The sequence below is a fragment of the Papaver somniferum genome, chromosome 1 (assembly GCF_003573695.1).
Source record: "Papaver somniferum cultivar HN1 chromosome 1, ASM357369v1, whole genome shotgun sequence".
NCBI lineage: Eukaryota > Viridiplantae > Streptophyta > Magnoliopsida > Ranunculales > Papaveraceae > Papaver > Papaver somniferum.
In genome coordinates this window covers 171,609,087-171,628,214 of record NC_039358.1, presented here as the reverse complement: position 1 = coordinate 171,628,214, position 19,128 = coordinate 171,609,087, and the positions used below count along the sequence as shown (strand labels likewise).

At 38.1% G+C, this 19,128-nt stretch overlaps 1 long non-coding RNA gene across 4 annotated transcripts; it reads right to left on the bottom strand.

Annotated features, from left to right (window-relative positions):
- Nucleotides 1-13,884: 13,884 nt before the first annotated feature.
- Nucleotides 13,885-18,613, bottom strand: LOC113334073. 4 transcript variants are annotated; one of them, XR_003352509.1, is made up of 6 exons: nucleotides 17,574-18,613; nucleotides 16,118-17,197; nucleotides 15,534-15,880; nucleotides 15,268-15,375; nucleotides 14,302-14,463; nucleotides 13,885-14,140 (listed from the first exon to the last, which is right to left on the bottom strand). It is a non-coding gene; the product is annotated as an uncharacterized LOC113334073 (long non-coding RNA). The 4 variants fall into 4 exon arrangements; XR_003352508.1 differs by having other exon boundaries at nucleotides 15,268-15,880; nucleotides 16,118-16,164; nucleotides 17,134-17,197; XR_003352507.1 differs by having other exon boundaries at nucleotides 15,268-15,880.
- Nucleotides 18,614-19,128: the final 515 nt, after the last annotated feature.

Sequence of the window (19,128 nt, the reverse complement as noted above, 5' to 3'; positions counted from 1 at the left end):
CTCAGCCCACTAACGGCTAGAGAGAAAATGGGAGACGTGGCCTACTCTATTACCACATGTCTTACGGGTATATTCTAAAAGCTTCATCAACATCTTCTGTACTTTACCAATACAAAAGAAAATGAACTCGTTCAAGCCGGTAACATCAGAGAAAGGGGATCTGAGCATGGGATTGAGAGTTCGCAGAGTGAAATTGATGACAATAGAATGGATGTTGATGTTGTTCGGTCAGTGAAGAACGAAGGTGTTGTTGCCAGGCATTTGAGAGAGTATTTGGGCAGAAGAATGAAAGTTCTGAGATGGGTTTTGAGAAGAATTAGATGGCTGAAATGTTGACAGTGGTGGTATCTTTGAGGTTCTACAACAGCAGCAACAATATGGATCTATGGGGTTCATCTTCGATCCGGAGTTGGGTCATAAATGGAGTTTGTCGACTGAGAAACAAAAGCAGCAACAAGAGGCAGTGGTGATGGTTTGACTGCAACATTTATGGAGTCTCTGCAGTTCGTGATTTCTTTCAGCAACAGATACAATAAAGGGGTTTGAAGAAGATGGTGAAATTGGTGTTTTGCTGGTGGCGGATTTTACAACGTCTAGAGGAGAAGAAGGATAGTCAGGGTTGGTCGAGCTGATTGTAATCGGAGGAAGATACTTACAAGTCTAGATTGGGTTTAATCTGAATTTATTGAGACCATGAAGAATAATCGATGGGTACTGGTTGTTAATGGTGGTTTCTACATCAAGCAGGTGAAGGAATTAGGAGACGAGATTAAGATGGAATCAGGGAAGAAGGATAATGCTCATGGCTGCCATTTCGTCTTTGTCTGTCTGCGGATGAAGGCGGCATCAGTTCATATCAGTTGAGTAACGATGGAGTTGGTTGTTCTTTGGTCGATACAATTGTAAGCAATGATGAATTCTTGAACTGGTGATGTTAAATGGTCTCGATGGTGTATGAGGAGACATATGTGGCTGTTGATGTACTCGGAGTTGGGAGATGAATGCAAGTACAGGCAGAGATACGAATGAAAAACAGATTTGGGGTTTCATATTGGTCTGAATTTGAGTGCTAACTGGTTCAGCTGCTGTGATCGGTAAAAGAAGTAGAGATGTTTGTATTAGCCAGATGGGTTTTGTGTGGTTGCTGTAGACGGTTAAGGGTGAATGAAGCTGAAATACACATCGATTCCAATTGTGTGTGCTGTAAACGAGTGGGGTTTGCTGTATGGAGTGAGTTAATCACTTGCTGTGCAATCGATGGAGCAAGGAAGTTGAGATGCTGGTGTCAGTTGGATCGTTCACATTGAACGGTGAGAAAAAGATTAGAGAAAGGTGTTGTTGGCTGGTGGAGAGAAAAGCTTGTCGCGTGGTCTGGTTTAAGAAGTGAGAACTGGTATTGTGGCCAGAGTGGAAAGGTGAGAAATTGCCGGAATTTGGAATCCAGTGGCTTGACTGGGCCTTGGCAGTCAGTTAGGTCTTAATTGTTGGACTCTTCACAGCAACACCTATATATAAAGTGAAAACTACAAAAGGGCGACGCCGTAGTCAAGGGAGAAACTAGGTTTTCCTATTTTGCTTTCTTCATATGGTTAGCTTATTACTTTCTTTATCATTTTTGAATGGCTTTTAAGAAAACCATGTCTAGCTAAACTCCTCATTAGGGTGAAGGATAAACTTGTAGGTTAATATTGCTTGTGTTCTTAAACAATGGTTTCAAAAGTAAAAGCTTAATTTCATGTTTGTGTTTCTCAAAAATGGGTTGTTTGTTTAATGAGTTTTTCATGTCTTATGCCATGTATATTTCATAGTTGAATTATAGAACAACATCCATATGAAACCTTGGTAACAATCGCTTTATGAATATTCTTTGACTATGTATGCCGTGTATGCCTAGTACTTTGGATTTCTACCTTTTAGGTTGAGAACAAACATATCCTCTTGATAATTCTTGTCTATAATTCTTAATTGAAAATATCTTCCGTGTTTGGATAGCTAGGTTCTCTATTATACATGAGTGAATTAGAGACCTTTGTGAGAGACATAAGTGAAACCTAACCTACAGTGGATTCCATAGCCCTAATACTTCCACATCCTTGATTACAGTTTCTTATAAATTTGCTTTATTCAACTTGTTAGCTTAATTTCTTATTACAACAATCTTTGAAATATTGCGTCTTGATTAGTTAGTTCTTGATATTGATTAGTAGTAGTTTTCATATTCCTTGAGGGAACGAACCGTGCTTGCTATTGTGTCAAATTTTGACACCACGCACTTGCGATAAAACAAAGTCGGTCTACCGACCCATCATAAGTCGTGCAAGCAGTTGAGGGAGTTAGCAAAGTAGTGGGTGTACCATCAACCAAGTCTCCGCACGACCTGGAACTGGTTAAACCACGATTTCCCACTTTCCCACTCTTTCAGTCGAGCAACCGTCACATTTACGGGAGATCAATGTGTCTACATTCTAGCAATATAAATAAGTTTCTGAATCCACGATTGAGAACAAGATTAGTCGAATATACAACATCCATCGTCTAACCAATAATCATCTTGTGAGCAACATTCCCTCTCTCAATTGAGCAAAATTCAAACTTATTCTTCATTTGCAGAAATCCACAACACATTCACAATCCTTGATCATCATTGATCTCACACACTTCTCACCTTCCCTCCTACAGATCAACCCTCTTCCCTCTTTGTGACCGAATTGACTTTGGGACGGCCATTTCTTGGTTTAGCCCGGAGTCCTACAGATTGATCTCTGGAACTCAGAGCACTCCCGTGCAGTGCATCTATTTGAGGTTAGGCAGTTTGCTCGGTTGAGGAGTCTCCGTCCGCACGAGCGTTTCTCCACTTCCTGAAAAACCAACAAATCGTTTTTCCCGATCAACAGATTCGCGACCACAGTGGGGGATTAATCTCTTGGTTGCAATCTCAAACTTTCACAAAATGGTTGATCTTAGGCCAGGTTCAGTTACAAATCCTAACCCAAACAATGCTAGCACTAGCAATAGTGGTGGTACTCCAAAAACTACTCCTGCTTCCAACAACGGTGTTGGTGATAACATACCTCCTCAAACCAACATCAGAAGCAATCCTCTCTTAGGCCGGTCTCCCGAAGAAATCAGAGAAAATCCGCCTACCGTAGCTGATCTCACGAAGGTGCAAGAGACTCTTTCCAAAAATCAAATTGACATGGCTACCACTCAGAAGGAGTTATGCACTTATCTCAAAACTCTCACAGACAAGATGTCAGAGAAAACTCAGGAGAAAGGAAAATCCAAATAAACATCTCCGGTTGCTGATCCCGAAATCTCTCCAATCCACGTGGTAGATTATGATGAAATCCGCAAAGTTGTAGATGACCCACCAGCAAAGGAATCTACAGGTTTCATCACTCGTGAAGACCTGAAACGCTTTCTGGAGGCTCGAGGAAAAGACAAGACATCATCTGCCCACCGTCACCAACCTCCATATCCTGCTGCTACACAGAGGATTCCTCTTCCGAAAGGTTATACTTATCCAACGTTCACACTTTACAGTGGAACAGGGAATGCCCGAGAACATGTTTCTCGATTCGTGGAAGCATTAGGAGAACATGAACACAACCATGTCGTCCGTTTGAAGGAGTTCTCAAAGTCTCTGACAGGTCGAGCATATACATGGTAAAACAACATCACACCAGGGAGCATCACTAGTTAGGGAGAAATGGTTAATGCTTTTTACCGGAAATACTTCTTCGTCTCAGAGCAGATTACTCTCTATGATTTAGGAAGAATGTCTCAGAAGAACAATGAACATCCGAACGACTATGTGAAAAGATTCAGAGTCCAAGCTCTGGATTGTCATGACCCGAATGTCACCGAACAACGGACTTGTGCATCAACAGAATGATCCTAGTCTACAAATCCTTCCTGGAAAATCTCTGGTTCCAGACTTTCTCAGAACTTCATGAAGCAGCCAAGCGATCATCAACTACTGCTCCGGCCTTACTGGAAAGAACAAAGGCTACAAAAGTCGAGGAACCGCGAGAAACTCGAGACGGTGACAGGCACCTGATCAACTAGATGTACAATCTCCAACCTTCCATGAATGTTGCTGAAGGAAGCAAGAGGAAAGCCGTAGCGCATCATAAGAACATTCCTCCAACGTCCCATCCTACAAAAGCATCAAAGAAGGACAACCAAACTCGAAATGCACAAGCACCTACTCAGCGTCAACAGAATGACCAAGAAGAACCAGACTTTCTTTTCCCCATTGAAGAGGTGATTGAGCTATTAGAAGTTTGGATCCAAGATGGTGCAATCAAACTACCTCATGTTAGGAGAGAGCCAACTGAGGAGGAAATGGAGAATCCGCGCTACTGCTGCTTTCATAGGTTTGTCAATCATCCAACAAGTGATTGCAGAGTTTTGAAACGCATATTCAAAGAGAAGGCCGATTCAGAAGAACTGGGGACTGAAGGAGTACACAAGAATCCCCTCCCAATCAGAACCTTTACACTCTCTGAACAACCAGTCCAATCGTTGATCGAGCATGTTTGTGAATTGCTTTATTTGTCCAAGGCTCGTCAAAGGAAGGACATGTTCGTGGCTTTGAATCATGTAGTTTCCGGGAAGCGCATGTCCATTCCAGAAACGCTCCCTGAGCCTCCGGTCACTGACCAAGAGATGTATGACTGGGGACTTCTTACCGCGGTCAATCTCAAAGGAAAATAATTCAAGAGAGTGTTGGTCGATGTTGGCACGACTATCAATATTATCCCTTTGAAGACTCTCAGAGCTGCGGGCATCACTCGACAAGAATCCACTCATGTTCATATCTCAGTCGGAGATCACGAAAGAATACCCAGGGATGCGTATGGCTACATCATTATCAAAATGAAAATTGGTTCGACCTGGGCTGAAACCAAGTTTCACATAATCAGAGAAGATCTAGGATATGATCCTCGGATGAACATGGATTCATGCTGAAAAGGTAACTACAACACCTTCGATTACGCATTTCTCGGTTGAAGAAAACTCTAATTCGGAAGAAATAGAGGATACTCCATCATTCGAGCATCTGGAGAAAGTTAAAGCCTTGATGAAGCTAACACAAAAACCTGAAGAAAATGCGCATGCATTCGTCAAAAGGTTCCGCACTCAGGCAAGTCTTATTCCCCCTCATGCATCCAAATTATCAACTTTCAAACATGCTGCCTCTGGTCCGAGGACTCAATCTTGCTCACTACTTAGCTATTACCAAATATTATGAGTGGGTAATCTCGCCTCAACAATATTTTACTAAATGGTTGAATGTGGAACCTCTTCAAAGCGAGCATCTCACCGGAAAATTTGTTGCTGAGATGATGGACAAATGCAACAAAGAATATCTTGGATATCCTCCTGTAATTTTGCACGAGTGTCCATATATACCACAAAATCAGAAAGTTTCAATGGTCGCACGAGCATGGAAATCCATTGTAAGGGGAATGCCGAACCAGCAGAAGATTTTCAGAGAAAGAGCAATCAAGCCTAACAAGTTTCATGAAGGAGATATAGTTCTCAAAGCAACTTAGCGCAATATTCATTCTGCAAAGAACTCTAACTGGGAAGGACCTTTCATGATCGCTAAGTTCGTGATTGGTGGATACTACAAATTGATCAACATGGATGGCAAGACAAGCGTGGAAATAACACACGAGGATTGGCTCAAAGCCTTTGACGTCTGAGGCATTCTGCGTATGAGGTGTTGGACGTTTGCACAAACACTAAGGCTGCTTAAGTTTGCATTTCTATGATTTTATTACCTGCATTTTCAATTCCTCCAAAACGTATGCAATACTTGCATTCAGTATTTGAATTCAACAATTAATTAAAGTTCATTTACTTAAAAGAAAATCTCTACCAAATCCAAAGAAAATCCTCAATCATCTACTTATCCACAATCAATCAAAATCAAAACCAAAATAAAACCTCACATCTCTCAGAAGTTCAGAGTTCAAGGGATGATGGAAAAGAAACTAAAGGAAATCAGCAAAGAAAGATTTTTGCTCCTCTGAAATCTTCAGGTCTCGCAAGGCTGCCTTCTCTAGCTCCAATTCTTCCATCAACTGAGCGATCTTATCCTCCTTCTTCATCACAACATCACTGGTCAGGGGTAAATTCTTCTTGGCTGCTTCTTTAATGGCTTCAATTCTCTCACGAAGCCATCCCACATTGAAATCCAGCTTCTCAGAATGGTCCAAGTTCTACTCCCAATCAAAGAGTACATATGGAGTGACGGTACTTCTAGCTCTGGTTCGTATATCGTCTATAACCTGTAGGATAACTCCTACTTGATTTGTTAAGAAGTAATTTCGTTTGGGGTCTTTGGTAACGACGATATGACCATATCTCTTCCACAACTCCTCATATATGCCGGCATATACAGTAAGAACGCTAAATTCACCAACCAGTTCATGATACGGGAATAACTCACCAAATGGAGGAGCGAAAACTATCCCTGCAGTAGAATATTTATGCACTACCATGCCGAGTCTCAGATATTGGAGCAGCTTTTCCAATCTTTGGGATAATTTCTTCTTTCGATGGAGTAGGAGAAGTTTTTTCTATCATAGTTTATTCTATTCCTGGCCCGGTTTCTTCCATCTCTGAAGTGATGACGACTTGAGCATCGTTTGGAGAAAATTAGCTAGTATATGATCACTGGTCCGTATATCGTCTCTGAAGGTATGGCATAAATTTATGCATCCTAGTATATCTAGTAATGTATGGAAATTAGCTAGAAATATTTGTGCAACTGATGACAATATGAAAAGGAGAAAATTCAATATGGTATCAAGATGCATTTTCTGTAGACAAGAGGAGAAAACAAGATATTATATCCTTTGGTACTGTAATCATAGTGAGATCATTTGGAGTTGGCTTGGTAGAATTTTCAATTTCAAAAATCCAAGATCATTTGAAGATGTACTTCAGTTGGCAAAAAACAAGAGTCCTGCTATAAAAAAAAATATGGTTATTGGGTGCATTTAAAACTATGAAGGAACTCTGGTTTCTGAGAAATGAATGTATATTTGGTAAAGGTAAATGTGATCATAATGTCACTAAAAATAAAATAATCCAAGCAATATCAGACAGTGATCTCAAATTGACAGCAAAAATGTGGAACAATCAATATGATTTACAGGTGCTCAAGACTTTTGGATTGAAGACAAGGGGGTGAAGAGTATGATCATAAAAGAAGTTTTCTTTCAGTTGCCAGAACAGGGGAAGTTACTGCTATGTTGTGATGGAGATTCTAGAGGGAACCCAGGATGTGCTGGTTATGGGGTAGTGGGAAGACTTAGCACTGGTGATTTTGTAATTGCTATTTCAGGTGGTCTGGGCATATCTACCAACTACTATGCAGAGATATTTGCAATATTAATTGCAGGAGAGTGGGCAATTCACCATGGGTTCAAGGATCTTGTTTTCAGAGCAGATTCTAAAGCTGTCATAAATGCTTTTCAGAGTCAGAAACTTTCATGGTTTGCAATTACAAGATGGGAAAAGATTTGTGCAACAGTGATTTCTTGGAGTTTCACTCATAGTTACAGAGAAGTAAATCTCAGCTGACAAAATGGCAGAAAGGGGTGCAGTACTAAGTAGAGGAGAGCAGAGAATTTTTGAAAGTAAACCTTCTTTCCTAAGTAGTCTGGAAAATCCATATCAAGTATACTTTAGATTTTGTTAGAAAGATGCCATATGTGGCATTCCTTTTTTGTTCTTTCTTTATTTCATTTGAGATGTAATCTTTTTAACTCCTTTGGTTATTAAATAAAATTTAATTGTTAAGAAAAAAAAAGACTTGAGCATCGTTATCCTAAACAACTTCAGTAGCAAAGCTCTCATGACCCTGAGGTGCGGAGATGGTAACATCGCCATCTTGATTCGTCACATTGTTCGAATCATCATTGGCTCCATTATTCTCAACTTCAACATTTGGCACCTAATACGAGGATTACACGGGATTAGGACGCTCCAAGCATGGAAATCAATAAGCAATCATCAAATTCAGAATGTAAGGGATCTAACATCATTAAATTTCTTCATTATGCATTCAAAACATGAGCAAATAGTATAAAATTCATAAAAAGACGTTTTGCAACAAACTCATCTGAGGAGATTTTACATTGCCTTGTATAAGACGACGAAATGGGAGAAATTGGTAATGAATCTAAGGTTGAGTCATATGTCATTCTATTTGTATGGATGTTCTTTACAACATATCTGAAATTCACAGTAAATGGATAGACGAGTAAGAAGATGTGGTCGAAACATCGAACAACATGACAGTGATTTTTTTTTTTTTGAAAACTTCCTGGAAGTTTATTGTTTCATCAATTTCGGCCCCTAAACATGCTCAAAACTCAAAAAGATTCTGTGGTTAAGCTTGGAAATTTTCTGAGGAAGAAAAAACATGGGTAGATCCGAAAATCCGATATCGGACGAAGATTCTACAGCGTTTTTGCTAAAAGACTGAATTCTGAATTTTCTGAAGACGCATTTCGCTAAAATTTTTCATTCATTCATATGAGTTCTCATTCATTAATCCACAAACCAGAAATCTCAAACTTCTATGAAGAAAATACAGGAGGAACACTTACTTGAGGGGTCTCTAAGCCGTTCGAAGGATTAATGTTGCCAGAATCACCATTAGTAGTATTATTTCCTCCATTCGGTTCCGGGTTTTAAAGATTCTCCATCCCATCATTTTCCAAGGATGAATGTGCATCATCAATATTTTGTTTATCCATGATAATCTCCTCCTGGGTGCATCAACAACAATTATTATTATTTCATTCAAGGAAATACCATGATCTCTTGCACGAAAGAGATACTTACATCGATTGCTTGTTCATCGACACTGGGTTCGGGAATTACTTGCACAGAAACGAGTTGAAGACCATTAATGCTCGACGGAGCAAAATTCTGAGGCAAATTAACAAATATTTTTTTTGTGGTCTTAATTACGCGGATAAGAAAAAGTCATGATGGAAGAAGCATTAACAACTCACCAAAGAAACAGCTGGGGACTGTACACTATTTGGTAGCATCCTATAATCTTTACTTCTGGGTTCTCCGCCCCGGGGTTTTTTTCCATTTCCGTGAAGTCTACATCGATCCGAGATCTCACTACACGATCATCATGTGGTAAAATTAATGAAATGATTAAGATATGATTATCACGTCTCTATAAAATTCATGAGAAAAATACTTACTTGCGAACATCCTGGAAGTACTTTTCGTTTATCACCAATGGAGGGATACTTCAATCTTGGTCGAACAGAAGTCATTTCAACCGAAGGAGGCTCTTTTACCAGGGTTTGAACAACCATTACAAAATCATGTAAATGCTCAAGTTGCTGATTCCAGAAAGTTATATAACCTGGAGTTGCATAGGCTAACCGATCAGAGCAAGGGACCAATATTCACGCCCATTCAAATGCGTACAATCTAAAGAAGCTTTAAGTTGGTCGACTGATGGTTTTTCTTTCTGAACATCCGTGACACACTGATCAAGACCCATTTGTCGAGATGCTCTATCGATGTTATATTCCTCCACCAGAAACTTTCCCTGTATTACCGATACTAAGTAACCAGGAGTACAACTCAGTATGAAGGATCTCTCACCATCACTCAGGTCTGTACCAGATTCCAAAATGACATTTTCTTCAGTGTCATTAAAAGTGATCAAATGTGAGACAAAAGAAGGAATCGACACCCAAGGACGAAAATTAAACTCAGACTCATTGTCTAAGACACTGGTGAGGCATGTCTTGAGTCGAGGTTTCTTTGTAGACCAACGCATAATCCTTCTCAGAGAAAGCATGACGAGTATCAATATTTGGTCATTTGAAGATGCTACGAGGGATTGGTGCATAATTCTTGAAGCGCTCCCACAACAGGGCTTGGAGAAACATTGTATTAACATATGTTTCAACTTTCATAAAGCCATTGGAGACACTGGAATCTATGACCAAGGAATCTAAGTTGGAGAATAGTGAACCCAAGAACAGGCTACCGACGGGAAGTTTCTCACCTTGAGCTATCTTAATGGAAAAATGAATCACGAATGGTTTCATTTCCATTAGCTTCAAATACATCAATGGACAACCAGAAACACAAGAAATAAGCAATGTTTAATATACCGTCTACATGTCTTTAAGGAGTTCTATCTCTCGGCCACCTGTGCCTCAACCATTGAGCATAAAAAAATTTGTTGGATAATTTGTTAATATCATGCATCGTAGCTGTCAAGACATCAGATATTGCATTCTCATTTGCCGAAAATACTGCAGGAAAATTACCCGTGACTGGAAGATGAAATAAAGCAACCACATCCTCTAAAGTGACGGTAAATTATCCCCACATGCATATGAAATTATGAGTAGGAATACACCAACGAGCGATCAAAGCTACTATACCTCTCACATCATGGTAAATCAACAAATCTCCAACTGCTTGAATAGATCGTGTTACCTTGCACGATCCAACATGGTTCTCACATGATTATACCCCAACATATGTCTTGCCCATCCGGAGAAGTCTGTTAAAGGTTTTCGGGAAAGCTTTAAGTCTATGTGTGAAGCAGCATAATGCCCTCCTTGTAGACAGAATCGAATGATTGCTCGAGGAGACACCAATTTTCTCTGAACGATATCCATGGGATCTATAAGAAGACGAAATGAAGAACCTGGGAGACGTTTTTCAGGTCTATACTGAACCACAAAGAACTCATCATCAATGTTCGGAATATTCTTTATTTCAGGTGTTTTTTCTTCTTCTTCTTCTTCTTCTTCTTCATCAATAGAGGTCCCGGAAGTATTATTTCTTGAAGTTGCATCTGTAGAAATGTCATCTCTGGAAGCATCATTTTTGGAAATGTCATCATGGGAGTTAGTCATTCTTGCAAAGTGGCTGTGACAGATGCATAACATTTCTACTTCAGCACATCATTCATACAAAGAGTAAGATTCAACAAAAGAATGAATCATGGAATGAAAATGCTCGCGTCAGTATCTGCAAAAATGGTAACAATCTAACTCTTACCTGTTTACAATTTCACTAGCTGTAGTGACTATAACATGAAAATTTTGAGAATATGTTCGCTTCTTCAAACCTGCAAAGACGAACAAAAAAATCATTATTTAAAATCATAACTTGATTTTCATAAAACTGTGAGCAATTCACGAAATTTCCATCATGTGAGCAATTCACATAATTTTCACCGTGTGGCCAATTAATACCCGAGTGAACATTCATTGATTTTCGAGAATACGCTATTAAATCACAAATTTCATGGAAGCATTATTTCATCAATAATTGTTTGCTTTCAGCAATTGCTCAAAATCAAAATTTGATTTTACAAACTTTTAAGATTTCGTGAATAACTCACGTATGTTAAAAAAAAAAAAAATCAACGTGAGTTAACAACTCACGTAAATTGCAAAAAAAATAAAAATAAAAAATTCTTTGCTCGAGCGAGCATACGTCTATAAAACGAGGGTCTTTTCTATTTTTTGCACAAGTCCATATATTCAAAATAATTTTGTTTGCATGAAAGGTCATGAATTTTTTTTATTATTAGACGCAGGTCTATTTCAAAAAAAAAATCTCTCTTATATTAGGGATTATTGTTTATTAAACTAACTAACGAACGTACATTCCTAAAATAAGGATTTTGTGAAAGCTCACACTTTAAAAATAAAATTTTGATTTTCATGAAAGTTCATAAACAAAATTTTATCACTATACACAGGTCTATTCACACACACACAAAAAAAAAAAAAAACTCTCCTATGTCAGGGATTATTACTCGTTTCATAAACCGATGGACGAACAAGCGTTCGTTTCCTAAAATAAATTTTCATTAAAACTCATGCATGCATACGCACATGGATTTTTTTGGTTTTTGTAAACATTTCATGAATTTTTAGTTTCGCACTTACCTGGTCGGTGCCGGCCGGAACTTGGTCGGACGGTGGTCGGTGACGGCCGGCGGCGACTGAAGTCCGGCGGAAATTTTTTCCTCCTTCTGCTACTCGAACGTGAAAGTGGTGAAGAGAAGAAGGTGCTTGGTCGGTCAAGAAGAAATAAATAAAAAATTAGGGTTTCTTCCATTTTATAGCAATTTTATTTCCAAAACCCTAATCAAACAAGGATTTCCTTTTTGGACCTGCCCATAAACGCTAAACCGACTAAAACTGGACGTCTGACCGTCCAAATCAGCAGTGCCTCGTCTCTTCGTGCTCACGAGATGACACTGTATCATACTGACAGGGTCCTTATCTAGTCATTTGCTCGTACATGACATTATTGGAGCAAATCGGGGATTCTGAAAATACCTTTGTACGACTAAGTTCAACTACTTATCTCGTCTACTGAAAAAACGCCATCCAATGCTTACTGCGGAACATGACTGTCCCTCACTAAGCAGGGGACTTAATGTTGATCGTCATTCCGGTAAGGGATAAAATCATAAAATCATGATACTGCATGTTTCTAGCCCCGCTTCAGGAATGTATGTGACGATTCATATTTTATGATCCGTGAACCATTTCACGATCTTTGACTGAGTGAACGTTCCTCTCAGAACTATGATGAATATGTTTCTCGAAAGGCCTCTCAGCTGAGCTTTCAATGCTTCACACATTTCATCACCACGTATACAGATAATCAAAATGATTGGGCGGCTCCTAGACATATTGCATGCTAGTATAGAGCCTAACGCCTTCAAGACGTCACGCTGCTCGTTGTTCCCTGACTACATTGAGAGACCGTGTATAGAATCTCTTAATGATTGAGCAGCTCCTAGACATATTGTATGCTAGTATAGAGCCTAACGCCTTCAGGACGTCACACTATTCGTTGTTCCCTGACTATACACCCCCTCAGAACGAGTATGACGCTTCAATTATCTCATATCTCAATTCTGCAAATAGGTTAATTCTAGCGTGACATTCATCAACTGAATTCCTAGAAAATAACTCTATCTCATTACTCTGTTTCATGGCTGATCCTCAGCTGGATCCCATGGATTAATAATAGATATTCAACTCATTTTATTACTCCATTTCATGAATCATTCTCAGCTGAATTTCATGAATTAGTAATAAGGGATTATGTAACCATTTTTGAAATTCCATGTCATCCCAATATCCCTGTTTTTCAGAAACCATTTGATTAAGTGGTGAATTCTCAGAAGTGCACTCACGCGACACGGTTTTTGTATACCCATCGGACAACTTGTTCTTCTTGATAATAGTAACCTTTAGTTTGGATGGCTCACCGGGTATTTTTGAAATACCAATATACATCGGTTTTTCATCTTCTGTAAAAGCACTCGATGTTAAGTAGAGTCCAGCATTATATAGGCTCTGTGCCCTGCTCTTGTCCATCTTCGTTACAAAACAAACTTTCATAGGATATTGATATCTAGATATCCTATTCGGCAATCTCATCACTTTACGCCGTATTATTGTTATATTTCCAGCAGCAACATATGACTTGCTAATCTAACATTGAATAACGCATAAATATACTTCTACATTTGCAACAATATCTTAGTCCCTATATAAACTATTTTCATAGGAAGATAAGCTTCTAGAAGCTTTTAACATGTTATTATTTGTTTTCTAATTAACTAATTTAGTGTAAGTAACTATTAATTGCTCATAATTGTTTTGCATTTACACGTTAATTTGCTAATAAAAATTAACCATTGTAGCAGGTTTCTAAAGATTTCCTCAACCTAATATAGAACCCATTCAATGCAAGTCAATATGCATGTTTGGATCGTATGATTGTAAGAATCCATAAGAACCAAAGATATAAATTCATATATTTGTGTGACCATTCTCTATGGTGTTCAAAAATCCAACATACATCACCCCCGTCCAAGTTTTTTCTTTAAAAAATAAATTATGTTCATAATGCTGAGGATCGTCGAACAACTAACACAGAAAAAACAATGAAGAAACAAACAAAAAATTATTATCATTCACCAACTTACACATGAATGAAGAGCCCTATTTATGTTGCTGCCAGAGCTACTTTTGGGTTGTTTGCTAAATCCTGAAAACCCCCAACTGGCACTTCTTGAGTGCATCACCTACAGATTTAAATCCATCCAAAGAAAAACGATGCATCACAATTGAATAAATGTAACATGGTTTAGAACTAACACCATAGATAGCCCTAACCATAGTTGGATTGAAGAGCCACAATGCTACATAACTTGAGCAAGTTTTCTGAATAAGAACATTTTCTTACCTCTTCCCTGCTCTTGAATTAACTCATGTGTTTGGTGCAGCGGGCAGCATACTGGTAAAAGCAACTCTTCCGTCAGTACCCCAGATACAAAATAAAAAGCGTACAAACACCATATTGGTAAAAGCAATCCCCTTGGAGAAATTTTTCGCCAGCACCTTCAATCTAAAAAACCACAAATCAGTACCTTTAACCACAAATTAGTTTTACTGGAAATCTCTAGTTTCCCACCACCACCAACAATGCCAAGGAAACGTTGGCAGGAGTCATAATTAAGCGAAGCGTTCGCCGCTCCTTACATTAAAAAATGATGCATTTGCCACTCCTAGCAACTAAACCATCAACAACCTCATAATTAATCCTTAACATTAAAAAGCAAAGCGCTTGCCACTCCTAGCAGCTAAACCATCAACATCTTCATAGTTAAGCGCTAATATTAAAACAGTTTTCATGAAAATATACACTTGATCACAAAAAACAAACTACAAATATAAGAAACCAACAGAGAGGAGTGGCCTAGATGGGTCAACCAAGACCTCTTGCCACAATCTTTCAGTTAACTTCCTTCCAACCCCTTGGTATTCTGATTCTGGATAAGAGATTCTTTTGTGATGCATGTTTCCACTCTAATTGGATCCACGAATCATGACCAATGTGATATATGACACTTTTCAAATCTATGTAATCCAAAGCTAATAGTTCCATCGGAAGCATGTAAATCTTAGCCTGGTCAAATAACAATGCCATCTGTGGGAGTCGGACCCACAACTACATGGTTGAGAACCATGTGCTCTTCCTTTTGAGCTAAGATAGCAGATACCATTTCTTAATGTAATTAGGATTTAAGCTAGAATAATTCATAAGCATACCGAGAAGAGAGTTTACCCAATCCTATGCTTCTTGCACATATATCATCCCAACAATATAATCCCAAGTTTATAGTGTGTTGAAAACAGTAGCACACATTACCTGATATTTACCGAAGAACTCCATCAGTAACGGATGTACCATGACAATCAATTCTACCTCACATAGAAGAATTGAATCAGAAGTCCAATTTTGATGCAACCATGAGTACTTGCAGAAGCAGCAAACAAAAAGGATGCATGTGTCAAGGACGAAATCTTTAGATAGGAAATATATGCTTTTAGAAATGAAAAACAATGGAATGCAATTAATTAGACGGTTTTAAGTGGGTCGTCCTTTAGTAAATTAGATAATACCTAATGTCTTACTTATTCATGTGCAACTGAAGAGCCATGATCAGATGAACCAGTGATGTCGGTGCCGCACGCGTACATCACTACCCATTCTGGTGCTCTTCTGTCATAAGTGATGCTATAAATCTGAGTTATCCCTGACATTATTTGAAGATTCTTGGAATTCTCAGATGAAACGGTCAATTCATTACTTGCCTTCACAACTTTAAAAAACCTTTTATTATATCACTGATTTGCAGCACCGGCAAGATATTTTAGCACCTAAATAATTAGATACAAAGCCCCAAGGTAGAGACCGCAGGCAGTGAATGCGGCATCAAATTCATTTGCACAGGCTGCATTTGATCAAGCAAAGGAACTACCTGTAACAATAACACATCAATGACTTTAGCACAGATCAAAAAGAAATCACCAACAGTTTTAAAAGTTCATGCATGTGCCGATAGAGCACATTATACGCATTTAAGAAGACAGAACTTAACATGCCCATCCAGGTAAGTTTGACTCAATGGAACAACAAAGATGAGATAAGAAATATAGAAGTGAGCATAGTACTAACTCCAAAACCAAATTTATCAAGTAACTAACTAAATAATGACCTCAACAGTGATTCAGTACATAGTCAACTATTTGTCGATCTTCAATCCTGCAATAAAGTAGAGATGGCTTTTGAGGCTGGCAAACACAAAAAGATTATAGAGTCGATGTTAAGAATGTTGCTCCAAGCCTTCTACATTGATTGGTCTATATAGAAACAAAAAAAAAAATGACTTGCACAAACGTTTTTGTTTTCAGCCAAGAGCCGATGATATACTGAAATGAGAAAACCTATGTCATCTGCATATCCATGAATACGTACAAAAATGAACCTATATGAAATCAATAGATATCAAGAGTATGAAATATTAATCAGAGCTCAGGTAAAGAAAATTTAATTAACAGGGTTGAACGGAAGAACCAAGTCATACCAAGACTCTTCCAAAGTAATATAATCAGAAAGATATATGAAGTTAAAGAAAGTTAATAATATATAGACTGGTGGTGTATACTATCACTCTTCTACACCAAGAGATTACCCATGAATCCAGGAGGAAATTATTCCAAACCGCATCTTTATCTTGATGTCTCACTGGCAATGGATGGTTTTGGGTGGCTAGCTGTTTTGTTGTCCTCTGTAGCAGCTGATCTATTTTTCAAACGCAAAGAAAATACTGCTAACTAAAGAAAGATCAGTCTATAGTCCTCATCCTCATGCTGCGCGCAACCGAAACAATATATTATACTCTTATGCTATTGTAGCCATTGAATTACCATCAGTTCAAGTTTCGCTGGGATTAAAGCATCCCCGTTAAAATTCATGTTTAAGGGAAAATCTGCTAATATTTCTTACAGTCTCAATGGTGGTCTCTGTAAAATATCTCAGTTTTCAGATCTAAACAACCAATATGAATTGTATAGGTACACGCAAAGAGTGAAGTAGTTCCCAAAATTATCAAAGAGATGGTCCAAAAGGAGACTTTGAGCCTATCAAGTATAGTAGTAAAAGCTCCACCGAAAGAGGTTCCTATTTTACTTGAACTTACGTAAATAGTTATTAAAAGTTATTGCAACTTACTCAACTTCTTCTGATACCGGAAGCTCGATTTTAGGATAAGCAGTAGATCAGTCTGTATCTTCTCCTAATTGCAATACCAAAAAAATAAAAGAACACAATATAAATACAATATAAATAAAAATGGCATCATCAAAACAATTGCAATACTCAAATTTTAATATCACTGCACCCAGTTGTATCCCAAATTTTGCATATTTAGTAGTAGTAGTAGCCAACATTTATCACTTAGAAACTGCATATGTTCCTGGAGTGAACATATGTATTCCATAATTATTATTAATTAACTAATTAGTAATTTTAGTATGACAAATATATACCTCAAGCCCACAATTTCCAGTTATCAAATTTGTTACTCCTTGTGTATCTATGCCGAAACAAAATGGAACAATGTTCTATGGATGGTACAAAACCAAAGTAAAACATACCAAAGTATTACAAACCTGATACAGAACTAAATTAGTCTCCGTTTGAACCCTTTGTGCTTGGTGGATTCATTCAAACAGTTGAATAAATTGATTGAAGTTTTTGTGGCTGAAATTGAAAATATTAGGTGTACCCTTTGAGTCTTACCTACCAAAAGGGACCCTAAGATCATCCTCCGTACAATGGAATCATGAAAAAAGAACCCATGTTCACTCAAAAATTAGACCAACGAATATTGATTGACCAACAAAGAACTTACCTACACTCAATAAATTACATACAAACATGTAATCAAGACACGTTAGTTCCTATTTGAAGGGGAAATATAAACTTACTCCAAGTCCACTTTTTTTTTTGGACAACCACTGCAAGTACATTGAATTCCTTCCACAGTCGGACTTGGATCAAACTCAAAGAGTTGCAGTCTATCTACGAAGGCCTTCCTTCCAAAATCGAACTTGATCGATTCTCTAAATCCTGTAAAATCCCTAGGATTTTTAGGCTTTGATCAATTAAGCTTACCCTGGTTTTTTATTTACAAATAAAAAGCTTCTCCTGATAAAACCCTAGGATTTCATGAATAGCTTCTGCTTCAAATTATATGATCTTCAACCTCAAATAATATTCCAAAAACAATCATGAATATCTTCTATTGATTGCATCTCGTAATTCAAATTGGCTGGGTTTGATTAGGTTTGCCTGAGGTTTCAGAAGACAGAATTCGAAGAAGGGCCAAGATAATAATGATTTTTTGCATATTCATCTACTAATGATTCTCTGCATACTTTAGTTACAATACGTGTATTGTTTTTTTCTCCGGGATGGCCATCACGGTCAGTGAGTTGTTGGCTTTGTCCAATTTCCTTCTCTTGGCGTACCTTCCCCAGCGTGCAAATTGTGCTTCCGATCTGGATCGCTGGAAAATAAAAAAGTAGGCAACTTACTTTACATAAACTAAGAGGATAATAAGGATCCTCTGCATAATGTTAAATGATTCCCTGTAAAGCTAATCTGTTGATGTCTCTACTATGAAAAGACACTGATTAAGTGCCTATAATCCTAGCACAAAATTGGCCATACCTTTGTAATGTGTGTAGCGTTTTTTTCACATCTCTCTCTCCAAAGACGTTGCTTCTGAGTTCTGAGCTGTTGTACCTGAAAAAGCGGGGTCTAACAACACCACCCAATATTTCGCTTAGCAATCTGTATGGACAAATTCCAATATATTTTTTATGAGAATCAACTAGACAGTTAGACTCAATCAATAAAAAGATATATCAAAGAGTTTATATCTCAATCTCTCGATTTGATCTTTACTCAAGCAAATGGAAATCTGCGAGTCTTTATCGAAGAGAGATAACTTGGACGGTACCAAAGACCAATGTCCAAGGATCAATCAATATCAATCAACAACCAAAGGTTGGATTTCCAATTGATGATCTTTAACGCACAACCTGTATTATTTCAATTATATAAAAAATATAATGCGGAAAAGAAATAACACAGACACCAGAAGTTTTGTTAACGAGGAAACCGCAAATGCAGAAAAACCCCGGGACCTAGTCCAGATTG